Consider the following 18,672-nt stretch of genomic DNA (forward strand, 5'->3'; position numbering starts at 1 on the left):
AGGACTGCACCTCACAGTCACAGTGGAAACTTTATTTTCCTGACACTAGGTTTTTTCACATGGAAAGGAATGACCCATTAGGTCACAGGCACACCAAAAAAAACAACCTAAAACACTCCATTTCCACATGGCATTGTTCTGACTCATTGTGATTCTTACTATTTTTAATGTTTATATAAATGAAAAATACACAACAGCATCTAAAAACAAACCAGCAATGCATGAATTCCTTCTCTAACACGTGTTTTCAATAAGATATAACTAATTAACTCAGGATTTGAAACAGTGTCAAGTATTTAGAAAATTAAAAATAAATGTTAGTGTAGGTGTAATATTCCACAAAGGCTATTACTAAGATTTAGGCAGCATATCAAAACTGGAGTCTTAAGCTACTAATGCAAATCTGCTGGTGCATATTTCTCCATCAACACTTGTTTTTTGTTCCTGAACTGTGTTTTGTTCATGTATTTCTGATCATGTAACTCTTTTTCTTACAGAGTACATGCCTATGCTATGCCTAATGGCTACAATAATAGATATCTTTTCAAATATATTTTTCTGTTGTTCCAGCATCTGATTCCTTTGTGCTGCTTTCATTTCTTCTTCCTGGAAAACAAAATTATTTGTTTACTTATATTGACCTTTCTAAATAAATGGGAGAGAGGGCTGCTGCAGGCCAAGATAGTGACTGCACAGCTCTTCCCTGCATTTCTTTCTGGAGTCATGTGAACAAGTGGTGGGATGCTGGCAGTTTGGATGCATAAGCATCTAACTCCTCAGAGGCCAACAACAGTCTATGCTTCCCACCACTGTTCCCGTTCCAACGCCTCCCTGGAACAGCTGTCTCAGTGAAAGGAATCCTTTTTAATGCCAGTACTACCCCGTGGGTAAACAGTAAGATCACCCTGTAATACACAATGGAGGGGGTGTGCTCCTTTGGTTTCCTGCCAATTTTTCAAAACAGTTTCCTTGACAAGTTACAGGACGCCTGTCCCTAATGGTGTCCCCCAAGGTTCAATTCTGGGCTCACTACTGTGTAACTTATTCATCAAGGACTTGGATGAAGGGGCAGATGCTTCCTCAGCAAGTTCTAGTGACACAAAGCTGGGAGAAGTGTCTGATACCACAGAGGGCTGTTGCAGTCCTTTGAAAAGCCTCAACACGTTGGAGGGATGGACAGAGAAGAACCATTTGAAATTAAATAAAATACAGAGTCCTGCACATTGTGAGGAATAACCCTGGGCACCAGCACAGGCTGGAGCTGACTTGCTGGAAAGCAGCTCTGCAGAGAAGGACCAAGGTGTCCTGGTGGACAACAAGCTGTCCCTGAGCCAGCAGAGTGTCCTTGGGGCACACTGAGGAGCACTGACAGCAGATGGAGGGAGGTGATCCTGGCTCTCTGCTCAGCCCTAGTGAGGACACATCTGGAGTGCTGTGTCCAGTTCTGCACTTCTCAGTGACAGAGAGACATGGGGCTCCTGGAGCAAGCCCAGGGAGGGCAACAAAGGTGATTGAGAGACTGGAGCATCTCTCTTATGAGGGAAGACTGAGAAGGTTGGGCCGGTTCAGCCTTGAGAAGAGACTGAGAGGGGACCTCATGAATGTATGCAAGTATCTGAAGGGAGGGTGTGAAGAGGATGGAGCCAGGCCCTTCTTGTTGGTGCCAAGCAATACAAGACACAACACGTTGAAACTGATGCCCAGGAAATTCCACCTGAATAAGAGGAAGAATTTCTTTACTGTGTGGGTGACTGAGCACTGGGACAGTTTGCACAGAGAGGGCGTGGAGTCTCCCTCATTGGGGATACTCAATCCTGTGCCATGTGCTCTGGAATGACCCTGCTTGAGCAGGAGGGTTGGACCACATATCCCTCTGTGGTCCCTTCCAACCTGACCCATTCTGTGATTAACTTGTAGCAGAGCAACTGAAGCACAACCATGTAGGAATCGTGATATGAATTGATGATCATCAATCACTTTAAAACATACTGGAATAGTACTTGGAATATATTGAAACTGGCTGTATTTGGCTGCTAAATTAAGACAGCCCAAATCAGTAGCATAAAACTGGAATAAATAAAGAACACAAGGTACAAAGAAAATAGATAAGCGACTTGACTGTCTTTGAAGTGTCATAACAGGAAATCAGATCAAATGTCACTGACATATTTCCATGAATTTCATTACAAATCAGTATCTAAGATCAATAGCTTTCTACTAGAATACCACATGTCAACAATTGTTCCCTACTTGCGAAAATTCCTGTGACTTTCCCCAGTTTTGACTATTAGCCTTACCAAAATACTATATTCTTTGTTGAGGTGTGATTGAGCAAAAGAGCTATTAGAGAAAATAAATGTCCTGTACTAGATATTATGTTGTTAGCTCTGAGAGAGGAACAACAGAAAGTAAAGTTTGGTAAGAGTAACAAAAGGTATTTTAACTGCTCTGATGGTTTTCATGCATAAGATGAGCAAACATATGAATACCTGAGGATAAATAAAAATGTTGCAGGTACTTATTTCAAAGGCTAATGTCCTCACACCAACATATTATAGGTTAAAATGCTCCATTCAGACAGAGAAGGTAACAAGTACTTGTGCAGTTGCAGTATGTGTTGTGCAACACATTATTCCGTGATAATATTCTTTTCTTTCACTCTCAGCTACTAACAGACCAAATGTAATAAACAATTCAGTCCAAAAATTCCACGAATTTGAAGAATTAAAACTCCTATAGCAGTTTTAAGACTCCCATAGGGTATGGTCACAGTTTTCTGGAGTACAGGGCTTTTAAAAACAATTTTCAAGTAACTGTAACCACAATCTACTGGTTTGTTTTCAGCAGCTAGTACTGATCAAGCTTTAGAACCGATACAGTTTAGTGGTCTTCAAAACTTAATTTTAAAAAATAACAACTGGTGCAGGGACGATAACAACAATCACAAGCATATATATATAAATGGTGTGCAAATACAAAGAAGGTATATTAATGCTGAGTTCCTTGCAGCAATCAGTGCTCAAACATGAACTTAAATGTCAGAGTTTTGTCAATTCTCCAAGCACTTACATGGCTTCTAAAAACGGGATGTTACTACAGGACAAGTTTACCTGAATTTAAAACACTTTTTTTAAATGCACTTTTTTAAAAAGCAAATTTGGCATGAATATAAAAAAAGCCTAAAAATGTGAATGATGTATCCCAAATTACTTTCTTAAGTTTATGACTAACTCACTCTCATGACTGATATATTTGACTTCCAATTTTTGCATGTTAAGGCAAGCCACGGTGACACTGACTTTTGCTAACTTCTGTTGCCTCCCACCATACTTTATCAGAAATTCATAAGCATGCTGCCTGCCTCAGCAGTCAAACCTCCACAGCAAGGCAGCAGAAATTATCATTTTGCCCACAGCTACTTGTCTTGCTCTTCAGGCCCAGATGAGAGCAAGTAGCTACATGTCAGCCAGCTGCATTTACAGTCCATCACCTCATCAAAGCCATTTTCAGTAACAGGTTAAACTAAGCTACTGTACTGCATCACAGTTCCTACATCCACTCTTTCTGCTGGAGAGGCAGCACCTGCCAGCCAAAGGGTGGGACCAACAGCTGGATATAAAGACTGGGTCAGAACAAAAGCTTAATCAAGCCTGGAGTGTTCTCTGAGAGCAGGCAATGCTAGAGACTGAACAAAACAGTATGATGAGTAGCACTGGTATTCTGTGTTACATCTCCATCTTTGCACTCCCATTTTCAGCTGATAAGCATCCTGAGAACTTCTGAGCTGGGCATCACACCCAGCTGACATCTGTCTGTATTTAAGGTCTGGAAGGAACACAAGAGACAATGTGTTACCAGTGTCCCTTGCTGCCCCTTGCAGCTCTGTTAGCCTGCAGCCCCGTAAGATAGCCCATTGCCATCACCATGACTGGCCAGAAGCCTTGCAGCAGGGCTTGCAAATGCTGAACATTTAGGTTTTTCAGGCTTGCTTTGTTTGGACTTCTGTTGACCTACCTGCAGCTTTGTTTTAGCCTGCAATTAAACTTGGTTCAGCTGTGACAACATTTTTTTCCAACTGCACAGATGTCTATGGCTGATTTGTTTTTATTTTTGTTTATATTTGCATGGTGTCATCATCATTTCACAACTCACCAGAATGATTTAGTGTAGAAAAATAAAGGCTTGGTATAATAGCAGAGGCTTTCTTGGAGACAGACTTGGAGACATAGGATGGAGTAGAAGCATGGGATAAAAAGCGAGAGGGTACAGAGCTGGCACTTGGAGGGACTGTGGCTATAGCTCACCCATGGTCACTTAAAGAACTGCAGACTTAAGCCAGGGCAAAATTAGTTCTAGAGTGATCAGTTGTATGCATGGAATCCCATACAGTAAATCTGGACATAACTCAGAGCTGCAGTCCAAAATAAAAAGAGCCAAGTTTAAAAGCTTGTCAGCAAATATAAAAATGACCCTAAGTGGATCCTAGAGTGGAGAAGAAGAAATTACCAACATGAACATCATATTCCTCAGATATTCAGATCCTTCAGTATCTGAAGTCCTTTGGATGCTGACAGCTGCTGAAATGCCTTCACATACCCACCACCAGAATGAAACCACCTCACAGTCCAGAGGGGGAGGAAAAAGATGAGCATTACAGCATGATAGAGGCAGATGCTTTATGTCTTCAATGAATTTAATTTCATAGTTACTTATTGAGACTTTCCCCTATACAGAAGCATTATTTCTTTTCCAGTAATTATTGGATCCAGCCAAGTTATGACTCCTAGATCAGGCTCTAATGACTTTTAATTATAATAACATGAACTACTTGTCTTTAAATATAACACAGGATTCATCTTTGCACTTATATAAAAAAGATTCTGAAGGTAACAATACATATGTGGAATTTTGTGCCATTCTTCACTGTTTACAGGTACCAGCAGATGCTGCAGTCCCGTGCTTTATGAGATAATTTCTTCAACATTTAGGAGCACTAATTTTACTGTTTCCAGTCTTTTCAGGTTCCCGCAGATCTCTACTCTACAGCTTCATTTATAGAGTTTTTATAGACTAAAGATGCAAGAATGAGAGCCAGTCATAGGAGGCTAGTCAGGACAGTTTATGATCATTTAGATAATTTCCATGTTACAAGCACAATAGATCTGTTTCCACTACAAACATAATATGATTGTCTGCCCACACAGATATCACTCTGCGAATCATGGACATCATTGTAATATATCTTCATCAAACTATTTTTTTAAAACATCAAATGTCATAAAACTCAACTTTTTAACTTTTAGAAGTGAAATAAGCTAGAACTGCTTGACAAAACTAAATGGGACATTATTAAACTCAGTTATCAATAGCTTTCAATCTTTCCTGATTTGAAAACGCCCTGAAAATTTTCCAGTGGAATAAGAAGCTAATTTAAAGCTACTGATCGTGGGTTGTATTCCTCAGTCACTTCCCACCAACTTTATTTGCATAGTTCATGGACAATTGAAAACCATAAATTTAAACATTCTAAGAACTAAACAGGTATTTCCATCTGCTCAGTACTACACAAAATATTCACCTAACATTCTAAATTTTTTCCATGCTTGGTCTCAATTTAGAAGCAAATTTGTATTTGGAAAGTGTGAGCAAATGTTCTTCTGGGTATTTTCCAGTTCTGAAAAGGGAAAGTCTATTAATAACTTTCTTTATGTAATTAAGAAAGAAAAAAAAGGAAAGCAATCTTTTTTCAAGAATGCAATCTTTTTTCAACAAAGAAAACCAAAACAAAGTGTAACTGAAACCCTACAGGGCAAATAGTTCTTCATAAAGTATACAGTTACAAACAATGAACACATTTGCTAATCCAAAACAGTGATTTAGGAAAAAAAAAAATCAGTCTGGCATTACCTCTGTGGAAGAAGTCAGGAACCACCAGTTGAAATGAAGGAGAGTAGCCTTGACCTTTTAATACTTAAGCAACAACAGTGACAAATCCCTGTGAAAACCCAGCTACTAAAGGATGATGGAGAAAAAGAGGTATTAGTATGTATCTAACAAGCACTTTGTTAATTCTTCCATTCTGAATATCTCTGTGGCTAAGTACCTCAGGAGAGATGGCTCTGGGGTAATACAGACAAGAGTTCTAAGGAGCACTCTGCAGGCAACGAGCTACTAAATTGCATCCTTATTTTGTCTATGAAATTATCTGAGTGCTAGAGAGTGCTAGGTATGCAGCCTCAGTTCACAATAAAGACTGTAAAAGTCACAAAAATATTGTCCTCTATTCTTCATTTACACTCTGCAAGTATATATATAACCTAATATAACCTAATAACCCAATAACCTATAACCCAATATCACCTAAGCCCCATAAACTGTTTGGCTAATTTAAATGATTGGTACTGTAAACTATGATCTTGCAAACGGATGAGTGTTTTCAGAGATCCAGAGGGGGTGAGAAGGTACAGAAGTTTGACTGTACAGTCAGATAGAAGATGCAAAAGTTAACATATTTATTAACATTTGCATAAAAGCATATATCATGAAACTGCATCTACTACAACTGCAGAAAAAAATTAGATCACCTGGGAGTGGATAACAGCAGCATCCAAATAATTAGAGTTAAAACACATCCAATTTTTCTCCCCAGTGACAGTCTCCAGGCCCGTCCTGCATAAGTAAGAATAGAATTTATAAACACTTATCCAAATGGATTTTCCTAATGTGCTCTATTATGTTATAGAAGGACTCCTTAATGTGTCAAAATTACTCAGAATGCAGGATTCAACAGGGCAAAATATACTGTGAATTTCTCCTCAGTTCTAGAAAACCAGTGACTATGTGGTAATTGCCCTGTCTGTTTTCCAGGCACTTTTACAAACTAAAATCCTTTCAGTTCTCATGTTCAGATTTTCCTTTTTGATCACGAATATGGAAACTGACCTCAGGACAAGAGATATCTTACTCCTTTTGTGCTAAATGACTTCAAAGCCAAAAACATTAAGTTACAATATGCCAGTGTCATCTCTGTAGTGATGGATGCAGCTGGATGTAGAAGAGATCTTTCCTATTCTGTGAGTCTCCTATTTAGCAAACTGATTAGTCTAGCCTAATGAAAGATGTCTTGTAATGGATGCCAAGTACTTATTGGTACTTCTTGGTGCTCCTAGGGAAGGGGAAGAAGCACAGTTTTTAAACAAGACCCACAAAGAGTGGCACCAGACGAGTGGAGCTGCACTGGGACAGTTAGAAGCTGCTTTAAGACTTCAAGAAAAAAATTATGAGACAGTTTTTGTCTGCACTTGCCTCTTCCCTTCATTGCATAGCAAGATATCCAAACTCTCAATTTCAGACAAGCTGGAGTACAACTAAGTGCATTTCTCCAACTCCTAAAACTGAATAAATATCAACAAGCACATAGTAAAACACTATCAACTGAAACCACTAATTCCCAGTGCTCTGGGCATCTGTTTTGTCCTTTGTATCCATAACCACTGTCCCTCAGCTTGACTTTTGCTCCCAGCAGAGCTTCCTTAAAAAAAAAACAGACCTCAAAACCTTTTTCTTTTAGTTTTTTCCTCCTTCCATAGCAAACACTGAAAGCATTTATCTCCCAGCCTTCCTTCTCAAAGAAATAGACCTTATATGGCAGGGTTGATTTCATAGCTATTACTTAACCCATCTAAGCAAATGGGTTAACACATATAAGCCATTGTTTGAGGATAAAATGCACCAACAGGCACCACACAAAACAATACTAATTTGTCATAATTTGAATCCAAAATAGAAGAAGCTTTTCTTCTGGTAGTATATGTTTTTCAAAGCTGATTCATGGAGAAATATCAAGAAATTATTAAAGTTTTTATTATTATTAAAGTAATTTAGAAACTAAATTCTACTTGTCAAATTATTGATACGTGCCACATGTCTAAATATTCACGAAAGATTTTTTTCAGATTTTTTCTTCAACAGCCACTTAAGCACACAGTTAAAGAACTCACCCTTGAACTAGCAAGGATGAGCAAAAAGCTCATCTGTTTGATAGTGCATCATTGTTGACTTTAAAAATTTTGTATTATCCTCTACCTTAGTGTTAAAAATATGTAAAATGCCCTTAAAATCTAATTTCTATTTTTACCTAGTTCCTATTTCTACAGCCTATGAACGACAAAACAATAACAGAATAAAGCAGTGATGGTTTTCTTTTTTTTTTTCAGTAACAACAGAAACATCAAAATCATTATGTTGATAAATAATTGTAATTCTATGCCAAGTTTAAATCTTGTTAGACTGGCATATGAAGATACTCATTACTCTTCTGCTAAAATATTTTAAAAATATAATGAAAGAATTTCAGAGCAGCAAATGAAACTATTTATACATTTATATAAACAATTAGAAAGTAAGACTTTTTTCCCAATAACAGTGGATGGTGGATTTCGCTGCAAAATATAGCATTGCACAAAACAGACTGCAGTCTAATTGTTTATCATCTTTTCTGTATTTCCACTACCAACAGATTACTACCATGACATTTCAATGATTAATTTGACATATTTCAACTTGTTTTTTACATCTTCTTTCCTAAAGCTGTTACTTCATTTCTGTAAGGAAGTTGTTAACTTTTTTTCCTTTCTTAAAGGTTATTACATCTCCTTCATAGTAGAATTATAGAGTTCCTGTATTAACCTGGGCTCATGCATTAAAAAAACCCATAATACATGGAGACTCACAGTTATTTAAGAAATAAAGCAGTAGAAAAATATTTTAAAGGAGTGTTTTCCTTAAGTTTCTGTGTCAGTTTAGCTAGGGAGAAAGCTTCCCTTCTCTCTATACTGAAGACAAAGTCCTTACTCCGTACTTCAAACCAAAATGAAAGCCTTTTAAAAAGGAAGATCAAAGCTAACTCACACTTGCTGCTTTGCCTCCCATAAAAATCACAGTTGGTGCCCTATGGGTTCAGTTTAAAAAGTCAAGTCTTGTTCATCTAGTACTAAGAAGACTAAGGGACCTGCCATACTTATTAGATAGACTCTGGGTCAACTTGTAGGATGGGATAAACAAACTTTAAGAGTGCCAGCTGAATAACAAGAAAAAGGTGGAGATCTACAAATTTCTGAAAAATCACAGAATCATTGCAATAGGTTGGAAAAGACTACTAAGATCCAGTCCAACCTCTAACACAGCAGTCCATGTCCACCACTAAACCATGCCTCCCACGTGCCACATCTCCAAGTCTTTTAAATACCTCCAGGGATGGTGACTCAACCACTTCTCTGGGCTGTTTGTTAGAGTGCTTGACAACCCTTCCAGTTAAGAAATTTCTCCTAATATCCAATCTAATCCTTCCTTGGCACAACTTGAGGCTGTTTCCTCTTGTCCTGTCACTTATTATTTGGGAGGAGAAACCAATCCCCACCTGGCCACAATCTCTTTTCAGGTGGTTGTAGAGAGTGCCAAGGTCTCCCCTGAGCCTCCTTTTCTTCAGGCTAAACAGCCCCAGCTCCACCAGCTGCTCCTCACAGGAGCTGGGCTCCACACCCTTCACCTGCTCCACTGCCCTCCTCTGGATGTGTTCCAGCCCCTCAATGTTCCTCCTGAATTGGGGGGCCCAGAACTGGACACAGGATTTGAGGTGTGGCCTCACCAGTGCTGAGTACAGGGGGACAATCCCTGCCCTGGTTCCTGCTGGCCACACTATTGCTAATACAGGCCAGGCTGCCATTGGCCTTCTTGGCCACCTGGGCACTGCTGGCTCATGTTCAGCTGCTGTCACCAGCACCCCCAGGTCCTTTTCCACCGGGCAGCTTTCCAGCCATTATGTCCCCAGCCTGCAGCACTGCCTGGGGTTGTTGTGACATAAGTGCAAGACCTGGCACTTCACCTTGTTGAAACTCAGACTTTTGGCATTGGCCCATCAATCCCACTATCCCAAGATGCTTCCAGGACACTATGCCAAACCTATATATGTACATAACTGGAGTTTCCTCCACACTGTTTTTCTCCAAATCTCCACTGACAGTATTTGGCAGCTGCCTGGGACAGCTCCATAAACCACTTTGTCTCAGATCACAGCACATTTGACTGAAGGAAAATCTGTAAAGTGAATATGCACAACCACAAGTGAAAATGCCTCTACTTAGAAACATCAGATCAATGTTCAAAAGTCCCAGTAAAAATAGCTCAGTGTTAATAGCTAAGCAGCGCTTTTAAAACTCTTTCTCCTTCTTTGCCCATGTTAAAATGGAGAAAAGGCAAAAGTATAATTTCAGACAGCTTATTATTAAAATGTTTTCAAAGACAGTATGTTCCTACAAGTATCTTTCAGATTACCTTATCTTCTCATTCTAGACACTTCTGGGGTTAAAATTTAGCAGGAACTGCATTAAGTGTTTTTAATAAAGTTTTTTTAATACGGAAATAACAGAACAATCTTGAACATAAATGTTCCACAAGGTATATATTCTTGTTTCAAAACAAAATCAACATAAACACATCTCAAGAATAAATTATCTTTATCATGCCTGACTCCTAACCCCCAAAATACCTTGGCAAAATTTTAGTTTTTATAGCATATACTCTATCCTAACAGCAAACATACTATCAAAAATAACATGACAGAATATGCAAATAAGTTGGAACAATCTTCTCTCTTGTACTGCACACAGCTAGTGTTCACTAGTTCACATAGTTTTGTTGTAGAAAAATATTTAGGTTTTTATTACTGTTTATGAATCTCTGTGAACAAAGCATAAGGACAGTGTTTACCTTGATTAAACACCATGCTATGAAAGGGTTAAGCAAGAGGTACAGTCTTTGGATGGGATTCACTTCACTGAACTGTACTGAAGTCAAGCAAAATAGGCAACTAGATAGAACTGAGTAGGGAAGGATAGGATTCTTCAAAAGGTTATTTTTTCTAACTTTCAAACAGCTATCTTAAGAGACTATGGAACAAGATTAAATTTGCATTCCAGCATCTCTTGTTTACTAATGATCTACAACAGTAGATTGTGCTTATTTGATCCACCACCATCACCCTTATCCTCCATTCCCACACACAAAGAACCTGGGTTTGCTGCAAATTCTTCTGTTTCTTCTTCTTCCCCAATATGACTGTGAGATATCTTTTTCCTGAAATTTAGAGGTGAGTTCCCTCAGACCTGATAATATTTTCTTTTCTAGAAACATCTTCAAGTGATGTTCTTCCAGTTTTTCTGGGCATCTCTTTAAGTTACAGATATGCAGGTCTGAGATGCTCCAAGTTTTGTCTCTCAGGAAGAGACTTAGACAGATTATCAAAATAAACTCCCAGAAAAACATGACTTGGAGCTAAATAAAACCTAGAATACAGGAGGAAAAAAAAAGCTATATATAAACTGGGGCAGATTCTAAATCTATGGTAGTTGACCATGACTCTAATAAAAAATAAACCTGAAAGAGCCCTGACACATTTTCACACTTCTCAATCCTCCCTCCTTGTCATCCCTCCTCTTGGACTGTCATTGAAAGCACTCTGTTTCCAACAGAACAACCCCCTTCCAAACTACTGACAATTCTGAGCATAAACAGAGTTTCTTCACTGTGGCAACTTTCCAAGTAAGGACTGTGAGATCATCATGCAACTGTTTTTACCACAGAACTATAACAACTTAGTACCACTATACAATAATTAATTACAAAGCAGAAGGAAATTAAAAAAAGAGAAGCCATACTACTCTCTCCTGATATTTCTCAGCACTTAAAAACCTCAGAATCCCAGGCTGAGCCCTTATTAATGAACAAATAACTAGAGAATGAAACATAATGCTGCCAGAAGTACATTAAAATTTCTTCTTGCTGTGGTATTTTCCTCCTGCTATTTTATGAAGATTTCTGGTAAAGAGCAATCTGATCAATCTCTTAATAGCTGACAAAGCCAATTAGAGCAACTCAGGATTTAGGATTTCCAAAAGAGCAGAAAGCACATTACTCACCCTTGCTCAAAGGATTCAACTCCTTTTTAAACCCAGTTTGGGACAAACCAGCATCCAGGGAAATGGCAGCTCTTCACTAACATACCTCCTTAGTTTGGCAAACACTGAAATTTAAAACTGTATCTGGGGCAAGGGCTGTCACTGCCTGTAAGTGCTGCACCCATCACTTGTCACTACAGGCACATCAGGGATCTACAACCACAGTTTTCACTTTTGAGCAAGCTTTTCTCTGAGTGGTCATGAGTTTGCTAGCCAGCAGTCAGCTTCTAAATGTAGTTTTGTCACAGGCTAAGCTTAACATGCCTTTGTCCAGCCCTGCAAATTCACTCAAAGCCTGATTTATCACACAGCTTTTCCTGTGCCATGCAGGGGAACTGCAGGACAATACAGCAGACAGTAAGCATCACTCTCTGTAGGAGTTATCAAAGAGCACAAGCTGCCAAACAGCCTAAGTCCAAAGAATCCAAGCAATCATTGACCTTTATAAATCTTTAAGCTTCTCTCTAATTGTACATAAAGCATTCTCCAACTGACTATGCAATGTATTATGCAATTATCACTATGCATTCTGTGTTCGTTAAATATTTTATCCACATGCTAGGTGAACACACAAACTCAACCAGTAAGACAAGCCATATATTCAGTTCACATCACCTCTAAATCACACAAGTAGACACTTCTGGTTTGGTATCATAATCTTCCTACAGTACCATAATGTTGCACATAGACCTGCATCAATCCTCTGATGATCTGCAGATGTCCTGCTTGTTGGCTATCACCTAACTGATACCAGCCACATTTCAAAGCTCCCCATAACTCCAGAGGCAGAGCTGTGGCAATTACATTTCCCATTTTATCAGTCTTCCTGACATATCCAACACGGCTCTCAGTCTCCTCTTGTAAAAAAAGTACTTTGATCATCCCTGCAGTTTTTCACAGAATGGTTTGGGTTGGAACGGGCCTTAAAGACCAACTAAACCTGCCATGGGCAGGGATACTTTCCATTAGACCAGGCTGTTCAGAGCCACCTCCAACCAGGCTTTGCATACTCCCAAGGATGGGGCAGCCACAGCTTCTTTGGGCAACCTGTTCCAATGTCTCACCACCCACATAATATAAAAATTACTTCTTCATATCTAATCTAAATTACCCTCTTTCAGTTTTCTATGTCTCTATTACACACTGAAGCTTCTCAGATACTGCAAGAAGTGTTGCACACTTATTCTAGATCAGGTCCCAGCCCAGGTGCACCCAGCTGAGATGCCCTCCCTCAACTGGAAATACCTCTTTTTGACACTTGCCTGTAACCCCATACATAATTTTCATGATGGTGTCAAATTGACAGACTAAAAACAAACTTGAACCCACTTACCCTCATATAGGCCTTTCTCCTTCAAAATCTTCCATTGCTGAACTCCCTCTTCATAGGAAAAGTTGTTGCATTACCTCCTAAGCTGAGGCTGTAGCACCATCCAGTTTCAGGCATTCAGCACTGATGCCAGAGTCAGGTGCCCAGGCTCTGTTAACAGTCAAGACAGAAAGCAGGAGTTGGGTGCCTAATTAAAAATCTGCCTCTTTCTACTGATTACATAAGACTGTCATACTGCTAATTATGACACCAAGGTTAAACTGGGTAAGAGAATTCATGACAATGTATGGCCTGACACTTTGCTGGGTTGAATTCTATCCCTTTAGTATTATCTAATTGTCCAATTAATTGTCGAGTCACTCCATCTAAAGCTGTGTGCTAGAAATTAACGTTCTCCTCCCATCCACAAGTTTTAACAGCCTGCTTTCAATACAGCATGCCAACAACATCAACTCCAGAAAAAACCAAAACAAACAAAAAAGCCTCAAGAAAACTAAACAAGTCAAATCCCAGAGAATAATTCATCACATAAATCTACCTCCTTCTGTCTCTCTGTGTCAGTTCTTTGGGTGCATTTATAGTTCTTACACTAACCTAATCTTTCTCCACCTTGAACAGTATTTTTGATGCAGCACCATGTTAAATGGCTCAGTAGAATCCAGAGAGACCAGATCTAGCCCATTTATTTTTCTAGAAAACCTACTTTCTTATTAAAAAAAGATACTAGGCCAGTTTGACATGACCTATCTTAGAAAAATAGATTGTATTTCATCCTCCCTCCACTCAACTCCCATGTCTTTAATTATTTATTCCTTAAAAAAATTTCTAAGGTTATTAGGGTCCAATTAACAAGTTTGAAGTTGCCAAGGTCATATTTTCCATATATATAAAATCCAACAGTACGAGTAATAAAAATCCTCTAAAAAAATCTTAGTAATGGATCTATATTTCAATCATGTATAAAAAAGGTACCTTTAAGAAATTCCCAAATTGGAAACTCCCAGTGGAGCAACTTAAAAAGCCATTCTGACAGCCAGAAAGTCTGATTGATTTTAAAATATGAGAGATGTAAAAACTGGATGCTTCTTCTCAGAAATGTAAAATCATGAGTAAAATACCCAAGACTTCCTGAAACCTCCTGAGACCACAAAAACACAGGATATAGCTAAAGCCCTTGTATAACTTGATATGTGTTGGACTCAATGATCTTGGGGGTCTTTTTCACTCTTAATGATTCTATGGGAAATCCCAGTGCAAATCTGAAATGTTTGTGGGATTCTGTTACACATGCCTCTAAGAGTGGCACAGTACCTTAAAATCTCATTATTCAGTACAATTTCTTATATTCACAAACTGTTGAATATGTTCATGTAGGCTTTTGGATTACTTGGGTCACTCGAGCATGCAACATCTGGAAAAGTTTCTGTTACAAGGCATGATGATTTTCTTGATAATATTCAAAAGCTTTTTAAAAGAATAAATACACTATTCATTTCAAGAAAACTGTTAACATGCTGTAAGAATTTTTTGTTGTTGTTTTTTCTCTTCCTCTTGTTTTAGCGTTTTGGTATCTCAATCAGCTTGATATAAAAATGCAAAAAGAAATCCTTAAAAGCACAAAACATTTCCTTAGTCTGCAATTTTAAGCTTTTTTCTGACCCACTTTCACATTTCTCTGCCTTGAGCTGAAAGAAATCATCTTGTTAAAAGGTAATATTTGTATATGTTGCCTCCTTCAGACAAATCTGGCCTGAATTTTAATACACTCACTTATTGATTCATTCTTCAAACAGCAAAAGTGTGAGGTGCTTTAGAAGTAGGTTTGTAGCTGCCTGCACATGTCACACAATAGTCAAAATAGGCAAGCAGTTAAGATTTCTTTTGAATATGTCTAAAAATGTCTAATTGTGCTAAATTAATAGCTATGGGCCAACCAATAGGAGGGGTAGAAGGGGGAGGGCAGACACCAATCTCTTCTTTTTGGTGACCAGTGACAGAATTCCAATGGAATAGCATGAAGCTGTGTTGGTAAGGTTAGGTTGGATATTAGCAAAAGGTTCTTCACCCAGAGGGTGGCTGGGCACTAGAACAGCTCCCCAGGTCAGTGGTCACAGCACCAGCCTGACAGAGTTCAAGAAGCATTTGGACAAACACCCTCAGGCACATGGTGGGATTCTTGGGGCAGTCCTGTGCAGGATCAAGAGTTGGACTTCATGATCCTTGTGGGTTCCTTCCAACTCAGGTGATTCTATGATCAAACACATTCTGGTTCAGCAAGGCTGAACTGAGCTTAGCAAGACTGAGCTTAGGGGTAGCACATGAGCAGACATATATACCCATAAGCTTCAGTTCCACTGAAACAAGCGGAGAAGTTTTCTCCTAGTGTAGATTTAAAGACTGACTTGACTTTTTGGGAGAACTCAGATCACTGACAATTGCTCCTGACTTTACCAAGGGCTGCAGATCCTCAGTGTCTATAGAGGACTTTTATTGAGATGTCTGACTTCAGAAAATTTTCCCAGCCCTCCCCAAAGTTATGAAAAATCCTGCACTAAAATAAAAAATAACTATGAGCCTATTCTGCTATTTAGCCTTCAAAGAGTAGCATGCTAGCAATGCCTCAGTCTGAAGCAAACTGCAGATTTTTTGTCTTTTATTGCAGTGCTTCAAGCTATTGCAATCCATATGTATGGAGACAATATAGAGTGCTTGCAAGTGTTGGTACTGCACTCCAGACCTTTTGATATGGGGAAGTCGGCACCTGAGGACCCACACAGTCTCTATTTTATCTCCCTAACTAAAAAGGAAATACTAATGCAGTAGAAATTTTCCATATGTAGAGTTTTCAAGAATCAAAGTAGCATGGTAGGCAGCTGGTTTTGAAGGTTGGTTTAGATGGTTCAGATTGTTAATTCTCTCAGTATGTTTAAGTGAAACAATTATTACTGAAACCCTCATTATTATTCTGTGGTAGTTCATCTATGTATCTCCCAAGGATAGTACTGAGATTATTAACAATTAGGTACTGGACATTTTGTAATCTAAACATTGTAACAGCTTTATAATTAGAATGCAAACACAGGAGTAAAATTAATGTTATTGAATTGAATGCAAGCTTGGACGGACTTTAAAGGGCTTGATATAAGAGTAGAATTTAATTCCAGAAAAAGCTCCATTTTTGTGCTTGCACAGAACATAATATAGACAAAATATTTATAAAAAGAGACAGAAGGCATAAGAAAGAACCACAGTAATAGCTCACAGACCACTGTTGTTTCCAGACACTTAAAACATTTGAAATTCTGCCTCTGCCTTCTCCCTGTGCCCTCTTCAGCTGTTCTCATTAGCTATGTGACATCATGTCCTCTTACTCTCCTTTCTTTCCCTCTCCCTGGATTCAGGCTCTATTCAACACCATTACACCTTCATGTAATATATTATTCAAACTCAGTTCTTCATCTCTCTCTTCATTGCTAAAAGCCATGGTTAGCTCTGTATACTAAAGCCAGCAGTCAGAAAACCCTCTAATGGAAAACAGAATATTACAGAAAGGCCAAGTACCACACATTATGAAATGACTGCACATGTAGTTACTGCAATTATACATGCCACGTTGGCATGGGGCATGAGTCAATCTAACATTAACAGGAGGATGATGAACATTCTGCTCTAAGAAACAAGACCACTGCACAATTAACACAGCCATGCAGTTACACACGGCCTGCTCTGCATTTATACTTTACAAACTGGCAAGAAGGAAAAAAGCACAAACTAGCAAATGCTGGTGGTTTTTGCTAAAACAAACCCAAACTGTAAAAGCAGATAGTAAACTTGCAGTAAAAGCTAACAACAATAATCATAAAGCAGCTTGTTGTGCTTATATTAATGATCACCTCTCCTTAGTCAGTCACCCATGCTGTTTGTGCACTCATCATCTATATCAGCATATACTTTAGCAGGGCACATTTTCCAGATATGTCCCCCTGTCTTATACACAATTAAGGAGTCTTAATAAAAAAAAATTATTTGGAGCTTTACATATGCAACACAGAGTTTGACTCCTAATAAAGAAGCCACTAAATCTACATCAGTAGAAAGAAAGTATGCACCAAAATACCAAGCAAGCAGGCAAACAGAAGTGGTGGTATTATCTTTTCCTTTTCTCCTATTTTATCTCTGGACCTACTTTAACACAAAGCTTCAAGCAGGTAGTGTAATCTGACAAAATATGGAGTGAGTTACACAGCCAGGGCCATATTTGAGAAACACTTAATTAGGATGATATGCTGTCCCTGTAGGGGAGCCCCAAATGCTGGCTTTTAGCTCTATTATTATGGATTTCTTTGCAAGTGTGGAGACAGACCCCACAGGGGAGAAGTCATAGCTGTCTTGGGTAGAATGACAATTCTTTTTTAATTTCTTCAGCAAGAAACAGCGCTGCATTGGATGGAGATGAAGGATTGCCTCAGGCATTTCTTTTCCAATGAGGACAATGATTAACAAAAGAAAGAAAGATAGTATGAATGACTAGTATTACTGCAATTCCTTTAAAGTCACAATATAGCTACAGGGTCTGGCAATGCTAATTTGCTGCTGGCAACTTTATCCTGACCTTCTTGGGATGGAGAAAGAACTGTAATGCATGCCTGATTCCCAAGCTGTTCTTCACTGAGCAGTTCAAGATGGTGAAAGGAAAAAAAATTATACATAAGCCTCTAGAGCATTCTGTTGTGCACTCTATTCCATTCTGCCCCAATTAAATAACTGAGCCCACGGTATCAACCACTTGCTTTTATTTCAGATGTAGGCACAATCATGGCAGCACACCTCTCTAGACTTTTCAGTAATTGATTCTTAGTCTGCATTAAGACACACACTTAACACAAGGAAAGCAATGCTGCAGGAGAAAGTGCATCTGCTGACTTTGTCTGCTTGATCTTACAATTTGATCTCCCTTAGCAAGAGCAGGGGTATAACATCCCTGAGAAGTCAATACTGCAATACTGCTCACCATTGACCCCACTCCACCATTCATTATTTGCTGAACTCTGTAAAAGGGCACTGAGGGCACTACATCAGGGACAAAGACACTGAGGTCCACCCTCAATTTCTGCATGCAACCATAAACATCACATTTGACCAAGAGCATCCTGTTTCACCTCCCACTACCTCCTACTCCCACACCAGCAAAACTCCCTGCCTCTACCAGAAGACTCATTTTATTAGTCTGCTTCATACTGCCTTGCAGTTCAGGCCACATCCCCCATCTCATCAGCATATGTGGCCCAACTCCTCTTACTCTCTGGAATATCAGAAGCAGCTGCTCAG

At 38.9% G+C, this 18,672-nt stretch overlaps 1 protein-coding gene across 37 annotated transcripts in view; it reads right to left on the reverse strand.

Annotated features, from left to right (window-relative positions):
• The window catches only part of INPP4A (inositol polyphosphate-4-phosphatase type I A), a 111,831-nt gene that overhangs the window by 52,897 nt on the left and 40,262 nt on the right, over positions 1-18,672 (reverse strand). For 20 of the 37 annotated variants that reach the window (XM_088160014.1, XM_088160013.1, XM_088160012.1 and 17 more), the window contains exon 3: positions 13,348-13,494. The exons of 12 other annotated variants lie outside the window; for them this stretch is intronic. The gene's annotated coding sequence lies outside the window, so the exon portion shown is untranslated. Of the gene's footprint in view, positions 1-5,907; positions 6,013-6,584; positions 6,670-13,347; positions 13,495-18,672 lie in introns of all 37 variants that reach the window. 5 more of the 37 variants (XM_088159982.1, XM_088159994.1, XM_088159991.1 and 2 more) reach the window with 1 other exon arrangement.

This window comes from Sturnus vulgaris, chromosome 2, assembly GCF_052056855.1.
Source record: "Sturnus vulgaris isolate bStuVul1 chromosome 2, bStuVul1.hap1, whole genome shotgun sequence".
NCBI classification, from domain to species: Eukaryota; Metazoa; Chordata; class Aves; order Passeriformes; family Sturnidae; genus Sturnus; species Sturnus vulgaris.